Genomic DNA, 12,395 nt, shown 5'->3' on the forward strand with positions numbered 1-12,395 from the left:
CAAGCAGCTAACCTATGGGACAGACAGACCCCACGGGACAGACCCCACGGGACAGACCCCACGGGACAGACTCTCACTGAGAACCTGCCTTACAAGGGGCTCACTCTGCCTGCGCCCTTGCCGGGCTAACTCATTCCCTTCTCGACATGCACACTTATAAATGTGACCTATTTGGCAAAGGGTCTTTGAAGATGTAATCAAATTAAAATGAAGTCATACTTAGTTGGGGTAAGCCCTAATGTAATAAGATTTAAGGTCCTATTTTTGGATAGGATCTGAAGTATCCCAGGCTAGCTTGTTATATAATTGAGGGTAGCCTGGAACTTTTTATTCCTGCTAAAGCACTCTGGCCACTGTGCTATGACCTTACACTGCTATGCTGGACTCTTTGGTTGTCTCTCTTGAGGCTGGCCTGGAACTCACTATATAGCTCAGGCTAGCCTCACAGGCTCAGAAATCCTCCCATCTCAGTGTCTTAGCTAAGTGTTGGGATTACAAGTGTAAGTTACCGCACTGGCTGACCGAGGTCCTTCTATGAAGAGAAGATGGAGTTAGAAACAGATTTGTAGTGATACAGGTGAGCGCGGGTGATGGTGGAAGCAAGGCCGGGGTTTGTTCACCAGCATGGAACCAAGGAAGGAAGGAAGAAGGGAGGGAGAGGGAAGGAGGGAGAGGGAAGGAGGGAGAGGGAAGGAGGGAGAGAGAGGAGGAAAAGAAAAGCCAGGAGGCAGAGGCAAGCTCAGAGTTCTGAGTTCCAGGCCAGCCTGGTCTACATAGTGAGTTACAGGACAGCCAGTGCTACACAGAGAAAGCCTGTCCTCGAAAAACAAAACAAAACCAGAAAGAAAGAGGGGGGAGGGGAAAAGGGGGAGGCAGGCAGCTAAACTAACTTTCACAAGCATCATCATTGAATAAATACTTCAAAAGAGGAAACAGTTAAGCCCTCCCCTCGGCCCTGTGATCTGTGACTCGTTTCCTTCTTTGTTTTTCTTTTGTTTTTACTGTGTTACCACACAGTCTCACACTTGGTTACTTCAGTCAGTTATAACTATTCCAGTTAGTTCTTTTTTTTTAATTAATTAATTAATTTTTTTTTTTTTTTTTTTTTTTTTTTGGTTTTTTGGATTTGGTTTTTTTGAGACAGGGTTTCTCTGTATAGCCCTGGCTGTCCTGGAGCTCACTCTGTAGACCAGGCTGGCCTCGAACTCAGAAATTCGCCTGCCTCTGCCTCCCAGAGTGCTGGGATTACAGGCGTGCGCCACCACCGCCCGGCTCTCCAGTTAGTTCTTTTTTTTTTTTTTTTTAAAGATTTATTTATTTTATTTATGTGAGTACACTGTAGCTGTTTTCAGACACACCAGAAGACGGCATCAGATCTTATTACAGATGGTGGTGAGCCACCATGTGGTTGCTGGGAATTGAACTTAGAACCTCTGGAAGAGCAGTCAGTGCTCTTAACCACTGAGCCATCTCTCCAGCCCCTCCAGTTAGTTCTTAACAAAGCAACAATGTACATATCGGTCTGTCCTCTGACAGCCCCAGCTCACATGAGGAAAGGAGTAAAGTGTAGGGAGTGAGAGTGTAAATACAGGGAGCAGGAAATGATGGCAAAGTCCCTGAGCCCTCCTGAAGGAAGAAGACCCCAGCAAAACCTGTCAACTGTGCCCAGGCAGGAACGCCAACGGCAACGTCTGTGTGCGTGTGTGACATGTCAGGGGACATGGGGTCAGAGGTCAGAGGACAAGTGGTGGGAAGTGAGTTTCTCCTTCCATAGTGTAGATCCCAGGAATAGAACTCGGGCTCTCAGGAGTGTGGCAAGCACCTTTATCTGCTGAGCCATCTTGCCGTCTGGACAGCAATGTCCCACAGAGGCCGAGGCAGATGCCCATCTACAGAGAGCAGGCTCTCCTGCGGCCGACATTACAGTCCTAAAGGAGGGAGCAGCCTCAGGCATGCCAGCCTCTAATTCCCTCAGAAGGAATGGAAAGCTTATTACGTTTTGTGTTTGTGGATTTTATTCAGGTAGTTAAAATATACACTGGGTTCCTAAAAATAAAGCTAAACATCGCATTGTGATAGAACTAAGTAATCCCACCCCGGCTATGTTCCAAAAGGGCAGATTTACAATAGCTGTACCATTATCCCCTATAGCATCATTCATATAACCAAAAGATGAAAACAACCACAGGCACCATGCTCACCGACACATGAATGGGTAAAAATGAGGTATAACCAGGGCTGGAGAGATGGCTCTGTGGTTAAGAGCACCGGATGCTCTTCCAGAGAGCCACGGCTGGCTCCCCGTGCCTACACGCACCTTCTGGCTGCCGGGATAATGCACACACGGTGCCTAGACATACACGCAGGCACCATACACATAAAATAAAAATTAGTAAGGATTTTTTAAGAATTAGTATAGCTAACTAAACAGTCTTCACCCATCAAGAAGTGCAGCACTGAAAACGGTCACAATGTGAACCGTGCAAACATTGTGTTAAGTGAAATAAACCAATGCAAAAAAAAGTATGAATACTGGAGTCTGGATTGACATTAAATATGTCAGATGGTCAAGTTCACAGAGAAGTTATCAGAAGGGGATCATGAGAGAAAAAGAATGATTCTTTTTTGTTGTTGTTTTTTTGTTTTGTTTTGTTTTGTTTTGTTTGAGACAGGGTTTCTCTGTGTAGACCTGGCTGTCCTCGAACTCACTCTGTAGACCAGGCTGGCCTCGAAAAGAATGATTCTTAAGGGAGCTGGGGAACAGAAAAGGTCACAGAGAAAACATGACAGAAAGGCAGAAGGTGGGACAGCAGGTGGGACTAACTGGGGATCGACAGGGAACCATCTGGTTAGGAGGAAACACACAAGGACAGAACAATGGCCTGTATGCATGAAGATGCTATGATGAGACTCATTACTTTGAATGCTAACCTGAAAAAAAAAAAACCCATAACAATAATACAGTTACTAGGGCAGGGGCTGGGTGGGTCATGGAATGAGAAGTCACTGCTTTACCATACAGTTTGTATACGTCTGACTTTTTCTGGAGAGTCTACCAAGAAATTGTTCTACCAAGCTGACCATGGTGGGCCAGTGAGTTTACTGAGGTTATTTGTAGGACCCTGGGTGATTTGGGATGGCTGCCCCAGGCACATCCTAACAACTACCAACTACAGTCCTCAGGGAGGGAGGGGAAGGGCCTCCTGAGGCCTACCTCCTTCCACAGCATGACGACGGCAGTTTGCTTGACTTTGAGTCATGTATGTCTGATGGAATGAGTTATATAACAAGGTCCATGAAAAGGTTCTGAAAATAATGTTGAGGTGGCGGGTGCTGTTAATGTAATTAATCCCATTATGTACTTACTTATGACGGTAAGTTTCCTGTTATACATTTGGTTGCCAAAACAGCAAAACCCTACAGTGTCATTGAAAACTTCTGAGTTGTGATTTTATCAAGTTAGCTAAATTCTAACGATGTTTAGCTTTATTTATAGGATACCAGAGTAGAATTTAACTAACTTGGAAAAATCAGAGTATATCCACAAAACATAAAAAATGCTTTCTATTTCTTCTGAAGGAATTATAGCTGTGCGATCCGTAGGCTATGTGAAGGACCTTCAGCTCAGAGCAACGAACACAAACACCATCTACACCCAGACCTTTAAGCACAGCAGCTGCACTCACCACTATGTTCTGAAGCAGAGCTGGGCGTGATAAAATAGTTCCAGGTCAGACGATGGTGCACATCTGTTATCCCAACAAGGTCATTCTCAGCCCCACGGCAAGTTTGAGGCCAGCCTGAGCTACAAGAGACCCTGTCTCTAAAACAACACATGTTCTGCTCCTCATGGACACCGAGAGTTGGGGTAGAATTAGCACCAGAAACAGAGCGAAGGGCTCCCTCCCACCCCCACCCCAGAGACAGGGTTTCTCTGTGTAGACCTGGCTGTCCTGGAACTCACTCTGTAGACCAGGCTGGCCTTGAACTCAGAAATCCACCTGCCTCTGCCTCCCAAGTGCTGGGATTACAGGTGTGCACCACCACTGCCTGGTGATTTTTTTTTTTTTTTAAACAGAAGACCTGTCTTTGAAATGGCCAGTCGCAGGGCTTGGGGGTCTACACAGGAGTAAGTGGGGTTGTGAGATGTTATGTGCCACCAAGCCTGCCGACCTGAGGTTCCTAGCAGGATGAAGTGAAGGAACTTGAGCTGAACATGCATGGTGGGAGGAAAGAGCGACTCCCACAAACTGTCCTCTGGCGTCAACGCCACGTGTACCGTGGAAAGCACACATGAATGCACAGCAAGGGAGGGAGGGGAGGAGGTTGACCCCAAGAGAGATCGTGCTGGTCACTCATGCTGAGTGCCGGAGAAAGGAGGCGGGCCGATGGGAACGCTGGCGGAGTCACTGGTGTATAGGCCAAACACAAACATGGTCAAGGTTCAGTCCGACCTGGTGATCAATCAGTGACATCCACCAAACACAAAAGAGAAGAAGGACAAGGTTAATCCCTGTTAATCCCATGAGACAAGTTTGGAGAGTCTGAGCAGGAAAGATGAAAGGACAATTCCTCTCAGGTGACTGAGGTTCAGTAGACCTCGGTGGGTGACTCCATTGGCCTGCCTCTGAATGCCCATCATTAAGGAGGCCTAGGGCCAGAGAGAAAGCTCAGTGGAAACAAGCACTCGCTGCCAAGCCTGGTGATGTGAGTTCAAGTCCCCAGACTACTCGGATGGAGGGAGAGACGCGACACCCTGCGTTGTCTCAGTCTGTCTCGTACTGTGCACTCTAGCGGGGCATCCTTCCCCCACACCCGGAAGTAAATAAAAAGCGCAGCGCACAGCTTTGATCCCAACGCTCAGGAAGCAGAGGCAGGAGGATCTCTGTGGGTTCGAGGCCAGCCTGACATACAGAGCAAGTTCCAGGACAGCCAGGACTCCACAGAAAAACTCTGTCTGGAAAAACAACAACAAAATCAAAAGAACCCACCACCACCAACAACATAAAGAGGCCAAGGCAAACGGAAGGGCAGCTGTTTGGACTGTCAGTACCATGGATGCTCAAGTCTCTGACAGCAACGGCTTGATGAGGATGGGAGAGCGCGGGGCAATCCCAATGCTCTATGCGGAAAGGGGCGTCTCTCAGAATCAGCAGGTAGACAAGGCAGTGACAGAGTCCAAGCACTTCCAGCACTCAATGCTAAGTCCTAAAGGGCGGGGCCCTAACCGCTTTCCGTATCCGCAGACTCCACACACTTACATACCTGTGTGCCATCGGCTGTGGGATGAGGGGAACCATCTCCACTGTGCAAGAACATACATTCTCCTTTCCTGACACCCAAGTCAGTAGCTCACAAAAGAAGGGGGCGGCGACCCTGGATGTGGGTCAGTGGTAGAACACGCACTTAATATGCCCAAGGTTATGGGCTCGATTTCCAGCATCAAACCAGAAAGGGGGCTGGAGGGCTAGCAGGAAATCGGGCAGATTGAGACAGGAGGGGTGCTGGGAAGGCCAGCGCAGTCCAGCGCCTGAGAGGGAGGCCGCATTCCAGGCGGCGCTACACCTCCAGGGAACAGGGCGCCGATCCTCCAGCGGCTCACCTTCCCACTTCAACAAAACCGCTCAGTTCTATGGGCCATGGCTGGCTTCCTCTCATGGAAGGAGCTATCTCCGAAGAGAGGGCGGGGCAGGAGAGATGCCACAGGTCTGGGGTGCAAGCAGGTGCTTTGGGGAGTCAATGCTGAGGACAAGCCCACGGGCTTCAGTGTGCTCGCCTCACGGTGGGGCTAAACCTCCATCCCACCATTTCAGAAGACTGCCCCTGGGGAGACAAATAAACGCGCGTCAAGATGGCGCCTACGCTCTCCAACTGGAGTGAATCTAGACAAGGAGGCCTGGCCTCTGTAATGTCGTTTAACAGGTTTATGGTAAGTAGGTCATCTATGGGGTGGGTTTGAAATTGGCTACGGTCTGGAGACAAGAATGCATCAAGAGTTTTGACATTGGTACAGAACACAGTTACATCCACCTGGCTCTCCTCAAGGGAGACAGAATCTGCAGGGCACCCAGTTCTCCTGTGTCGCCTTTTCTTCTTTCTTCTTTCTTCTTTCTCCTCCTCCTCTTCCTCCTCTTCCTCCTCCTCTTCCTCCTCCTCCTTCTTCTTCTTCCTCTTCTTCTTCCTCCTCCTCTTCCTCTTCCTCCTCTCCTCCTCCTTTCTTTTCTGAGGCAGAGTCTCAACCATGTAGTTCTGACTGAAAAATTTGCTATGCAGACCAAGACAGCTTGGAACTTCACAGAGATCTACTTGTCACTGCTTCCTGACTCTCAAATGCTAGGATTAAAAGCTTATGCCGCCACAAAGTTTGGCATCATCATCATCATCATCACCATCACCATCATCACTTTGACAGGGTCTCAGGTCACCCAAGGTGCCCTTAAAGTTCCTATATACACAGTGATGATCTTGGATTTCTGATCTTTCTGCCCTAGTTGCTGGATGCTGAGATAAAGGCTTTCTCTTCCATGCCTGTCAGGTGCATTGCTGGGGTGGAAAACAGGACTCCGTGCATGGAAGGCAGGCTCTATCAAGCAGGCTACACCCCCAGCCTGCTATGTTCTCCTTTTAGAGATAAGTATATTTGGTTTCACGCCACTAAAATCTGACTTCTCTAACAGAGCATATGTGTCCTGTCGCAACAAGGAGAGGACTTGGGACCTTCAGAAGCTACAGATGTACGTCCTCCCCGCAGACAGTGCTGTGTCATTCCAGACACGTCACCAGATCTGCATTTCTATAAAATATCCCAAAGCAGGGTTGGTAAGGACAGTCACAGGCAGAGCTGGAAGGCAGAGAGCTCCCTCTGCGAGGGGGGAAGGAGGACACTTCAGTTTTAGCTATGTGGATCCAAGAAAAACCTGTGTTGTGAAAGTCACAGAGGAGGGCGATGACTTGTGCCAAAGCAAAATGGGACACACAAGAGCTGGGCGCTTCGTGATCAGAGAGTGGCATTAGCCTGAGAGACCCTCAGACCTGTGGCCCTTCTTGGGTCACCATTTCTAAGCATGACATGGAGCTGGGCACGGTGAGGCGCACTACAGTCTCCGCACTTGAAAGGCAAAGCAGGAGGGTCTGCATTCAAAGCCAGCTCTGGCTGCTGGACAGGAAGCCTGCCCGCGCCCTGCCCTGCCCTGCTGTGGGAGGCCTTTAAGATAATGGCTGTTCTTCCCTTCAAAGAGAGACAAAGAAGCATGGTGAAGCCAGGACCTGGTCCCACACAGGGCCCTCAGGGTTGAGTGGTGATAGACCTACCCTTCTCTAGCTGGAGCCCGCCATACAGAAGACTACCCTTGGAAGGCTGGGAAGTAGCCCCAGAAGCAGAACCCAACAGCTGTGGCTTTGTGAATAAATAGAATTCTTGCTACATAAGAGAAGAGAAAAAAAATAGTTTTATACAGGGGGGAGGCAGTAAGAAAGCCAATTAACCAAAGGTTTTAAGAGGAGCAGAAGGAGCCCTGGGCAGCAGGTAGAGATTCTCACATGAGCATTGGAGCCTTAGCTCAATGGGGCTGGGCAGGCCAGAATTACAGATCCCCCTTTCCCAAAAATCATGATGCAGAGAGCGCCAGGGAGCCTATAAACAGGTCTGGCTCTGGTCCAGACCCTGGCAGGTACCTGTCCTGTCTTTTGCATTGTGCACTTCCCCTCAGGGAGCCTAGGAAAGACAGGAAGCCCCGGGCGCAGGAGGAAGAGGCTGGCGTCCTCATTCGCGCTAAGATCAGGAGCTCGGGTGAGCAGGCCTGCAGCGATGAGTCACCAGGAGCTGCCAATGCTATTCTGAGATCTGCCAAGGACACGGATGCTCTTGTCAGCGCCCCGGCACCCCTCGCTGCTCTTCTCCTTCCCAGTTTGGCTCCCAAAGACCAGCATTGTTAAGAATGAGGGACATGACCGGGGTTAGTCCATAGACAAAAACATCTAAGCGCTCTGCTTCCGTCTCCTGGAGATCTCCTGCTGCTGGGAGCCACCTCCTTCTGGACTAAATTGAGGCAGCTGGTTGAGAATCCATTCCAGGGCAGGGCAAAGCAGACCTGGTTAGCCAAATGAATTTGCCAGATGAATAACCTGGCCACTTATTTTACTAAGGGTCAAAGAAGTATTTAAGTTCTAGATTCTCTAAGGGAACATCAGCCCGGGCCCCCATGAGCAGCTCTCCAGAATGCAGCATTGGTACCGCCTCAGCCTCTCTGGCTCTTACACAGCCTGAGGTGCTAGGTGCTGCAGAGACCATCTCACCTCAGCTGCCAGAATGCAAATGAGGACCTACGACGCTCTGAACCTTTAATCCCGGCATCTGGGAGGCAGAGGCAGAAGCAGAAGGATCTCTGTGAGCTCAAGGGCATCCCGGTCTACTAAATGAATTAGTTCCAGGTCAGCTAGGGCTATTACACACCAGCCTGGCTTACAAAGTGAGTTCTAGGACAACCAGGGCACAACACAGAGAAACCCCATCTCAAAAATCCAAGAAAAAGAGAAAGAGAGAGAGAGAGAGAGAGAGAGAGAGAGAGGGAGAGAGAGAGAGAGAGGGAGAGAGAGAGAGAGAGAGAACCTACAGAACCTACACTCCGGTGCTAAATTGCAAGAGGACTCTGGGTGGACGCCAGGCCTCTGTCTCCAGTTTCTGACGTCATAAGCCCTGGGGGACAGGCGTTTGCATGCAGTGTTCTCCAGGAAGATCCAAGCTCTAGTCTGTCCTGTTAGCAAGCATTTCCTACGAGGAAGCAAGATTACAGAGACTGGAGATGCCAGGAAAGAGATTAAGCCCAGGAGGAAGATGTGAGGCACACGCAAACCACCCTACATATACACTAAGTCCTGCAGGGTAGGACCCACCTGTCTGCACGGGGAGCCAGGCGGGACTCAGCCCCGCCCCGGAGAGCAAGCACATTTTCCACAAGGGAAAAGTGGTGGAGAACCATCCTGGGTTTTTGTTTTGTTTTGTTTTCCCTACAAAGATGTGAGGAGTTAGGCCTGCAGAGGAACACACACGGGAGGTACCTAAGCAAGTAATTCAGCAGGTGAAGAGAATCGCCCGGAAACCCGCAACAGGTGACAGCGACCTTCAGACTGACCAGAGCTTTCCGAGGTACAGACTGGCAGCTGTGTACAGCTGGATAAACGACGGACTCCAAAGGGCAGAAGACAGGGGCTGGGGTGTGGCTTGGGCACTGGTGCTCAGGTTTGGCACACGTGAAGGCCCTGGGCTCAATCCCAGCCTCTGAAGTGAGGGGGGAGCCAGAGATTCAGAACCAGGGCTCAGATGGGCGTAACACAGAGCAGAATGATGGCAGGCAGGACAGGACAGTAAAGGACATGCAGGAGGGAGGGGCTGGGACAGGGACAGAGATGGAGATAGACTTAAGAACACCTGTTGCTGTTCTAAGGGACCTGGGTCCCATCGAAGCACCCATGCTGGGTGGCTCACAACCACCTGCAACCTCCGCTCCGGGAATCTGACACCCTCCTCTGGCCCTCTCACACACATGTGGCACACATGTAGCGATACAAATCAATCAATCAAAATGGAGCAGGTGTACAATGTTTTGGTGGTGACTGAACAGAGTCCTAGATGAGGAAAAGGGGGAATGAGGAAGGCTGGAGACGGATGTGGTTTTTAGGTTAAAGGGAAAAATTGCCTGGCATGATGGTGCACGCCTTTAGTCCCAGCACTGGGAGGCAGAGACAGGTGGATTATCTGTGAGTTTGAGGCCAGCCTGGTCTACAGAGAGTTCTAAGACGGTCAGAGATACCCTGAGAGACCCTGTCTGGAAAAACAAACACACAAACAAAAACAAAAGCATAAAAAGAAAAAACTTGAATCCAGAGTAAGGATGTGGGCATGAGAAGAAGGGAAAGAGCAGTAGTGCTCATCCCTGCGAAGGTGAGAGACCATGAGGATAACCAGAGCAGAGTCACACATGACATACAGTGATCACACATGACATACAGTGATCACACATGACATACAGTGATCACACATGACATACAGTGATCACACATGACATACAGTGATCAGGAATGGAGAGCCACCTAGGGTGACCGCCCAGGGGTACAGGAGGAGCTGCGGGCGTGGCAGAGAAAGTGTGACCAAAATGGAACCAACAAGGCAAAGACGCAGAAGACTGACTGTGAGAGAAGGAAGAGGGAGGAGAAGTGAGAGGAGTGTCCACTGTGATCTTCCCAAGAGGTCTGAGTGTCCACTGTGATCTTCCCAAGAGGTGAGAGTGTCCACTGTGATCTTCCCAAGAGGTGTGAGTGTCCACCGTGATCTTCCTAAGAGGTGTGAGTGTCCACCATGATCTTCCCAAGAGGTGTGAGTGTCCACTGTGATCTTCCCAAGAGGTGAGAGTGTCCACCATGATCTTCCCAAGAGGTGTGAGTGTCCACCATGATCTTCCCAAGAGGTGTGAGTGTCCACCATGATCTTCCCAAGAGGTGTGAGTGTCCACTGTGATCTTCCCAAGAGGTGAGAGTGTCCACCATGATCTTCCCAAGAGGTGAGAGTGTCCACCATGATCTTCCCAAGAGGTGTGAGTGTCCACTGTGATCTTCCCAAGAGGTGTGAGTGTCCACTGTGATCTTCCCAAGAGGTGAGAGTGTCCACCATGATCTTCCCAAGAGGTGTGAGTGTCCACCGTGATCTTCCCAAGAGGTGTGAGTGTCCACCATGATCTTCCCAAGAGGTGTGAGTGTCCACCATGATCTTCCCAAGAGGTGAGAGTGTCCACCATGATCTTCCCAAGATGTGTGAGTGTCCACCATGATCTTCCCAAGATGTGTGAGTGTCCACTGTGATCTTCCCAAGAGGTGTGAGTGTCCACTGTGATCTTCCCAAGAGGTGTGAGTGTCCACTGTGATCTTCCCAAGAGGTGAGAGTGTCCACCATGATCTTCTCAAGATGTGTGAGTGTCCACCATGATCTTCCCAAGAGGTGTGAGTGTCCACCATGATCTTCCCAAGAGGTGTGAGTGTCCACCGTGATCTTCCCAAGAGGTGTGAGTGTCCCCTGTGATCTTCCCAAGAGGTGAGAGTGTCCACTGTGATCTTCCCAAGAGGTGTGAGTGTCCACCGTGATCTTCCTAAGAGGTGTGAGTGTCCACCATGATCTTCCCAAGAGGTGTGAGTGTCCACTGTGATCTTCCCAAGAGGTGAGAGTGTCCACCATGATCTTCCCAAGAGGTGTGAGTGTCCACCATGATCTTCCCAAGAGGTGTGAGTGTCCACCATGATCTTCCCAAGAGGTGTGAGTGTCCACTGTGATCTTCCCAAGAGGTGAGAGTGTCCACCATGATCTTCCCAAGAGGTGAGAGTGTCCACCATGATCTTCCCAAGAGGTGTGAGTGTCCACTGTGATCTTCCCAAGAGGTGTGAGTGTCCACTGTGATCTTCCCAAGAGGTGAGAGTGTCCACCATGATCTTCCCAAGAGGTGTGAGTGTCCACCGTGATCTTCCCAAGAGGTGTGAGTGTCCACCATGATCTTCCCAAGAGGTGTGAGTGTCCACCGTGATCTTCCCAAGAGGTGAGAGTGTCCACCATGATCTTCCCAAGATGTGTGAGTGTCCACCGTGATCTTCCCAAGAGGTGTGAGTGTCCACCGTGATCTTCCCATGAGGTGTGAGTGTCCACCGTGATCTTCCCAAGAGGTGTGAGTGTCCACTGTGATCTTCCCAAGAGGTGTGAGTGTCCACTGTGATCTTCCCAAGAGGTGAGAGTGTCCACCGTGATCTTCCCAAGAGGTGAGAGTGTCCACCGTGATCTTCCCAAGAGGTGAGAGTATCCACCATGATCTTCCCAAGAGGTGTGAGTGTCCACCGTGATCTTCCCAAGAGGTGAGAGTGTCCACTGTGACCTTCCCAAGAGGTGTGAGTGTCCACCATGATCTTCCCAAGAGGTGTGAGTGTCCACTGTGATCTTCCCAAGAGGTGTGAGTGTCCACCATGATCTTCCCAAGAGGTGAGAGTATCCACCATGATCTTCCCAAGAGGTGAGAGTGTCCACCATGATCTTCCCAAGATGTGTGAGTGTCCACAATGATCTTCCCAAGATGTGTGAGTGTCCACCATGATCTTCCCAAGAGGTGAGAGTGTCCACTGTGATCTTCCCAAGAGGTGAGAGTGTCCACCGTGATCTTCCCAAGAGGTGAGAGTATCCACCATGATCTTCCCAAGAGGTGTGAGTGTCCACCGTGATCTTCCCAAGAGGTGTGAGTGTCCACCATGATCTTCCCAAGAGGTGTGAGTGTCCACCGTGATCTTCCCAAGAGGTGTGAGTGTCCACCGTGATCTTCCCAAGAGGTGTGAGTGTCCACCGTGATCTTCCCAAGAGGTGTGAGTGT

General features: G+C 50.1%; 1 long non-coding RNA gene across 5 annotated transcripts; it reads left to right on the plus strand.

Annotated features, from left to right (window-relative positions):
* The first annotated feature begins 9,846 nt into the window (after positions 1 to 9,846).
* LOC127678507 (uncharacterized) lies at positions 9,847 to 12,069 on the plus strand. Of its 5 annotated transcripts, XR_007976579.1 has the most exons (7): positions 9,847 to 10,463; positions 10,619 to 10,680; positions 10,712 to 10,773; positions 11,146 to 11,300; positions 11,487 to 11,548; positions 11,673 to 11,734; positions 12,045 to 12,069. It is a non-coding gene; the product is annotated as an uncharacterized LOC127678507 (long non-coding RNA). The 5 variants fall into 5 exon arrangements; XR_007976581.1 differs by lacking the exons at positions 11,487 to 11,548; positions 11,673 to 11,734; positions 12,045 to 12,069 and adding exons at positions 11,425 to 11,486; positions 11,952 to 11,996 and having other exon boundaries at positions 11,146 to 11,269; XR_007976580.1 differs by lacking the exons at positions 11,487 to 11,548; positions 12,045 to 12,069 and adding an exon at positions 11,425 to 11,486 and having other exon boundaries at positions 11,146 to 11,269; positions 11,704 to 11,778.
* Positions 12,070 to 12,395: the final 326 nt, after the last annotated feature.

This window comes from Apodemus sylvaticus, chromosome 2 (genome assembly GCF_947179515.1).
Source record: "Apodemus sylvaticus chromosome 2, mApoSyl1.1, whole genome shotgun sequence".
Lineage (NCBI taxonomy): Eukaryota > Metazoa > Chordata > Mammalia > Rodentia > Muridae > Apodemus > Apodemus sylvaticus.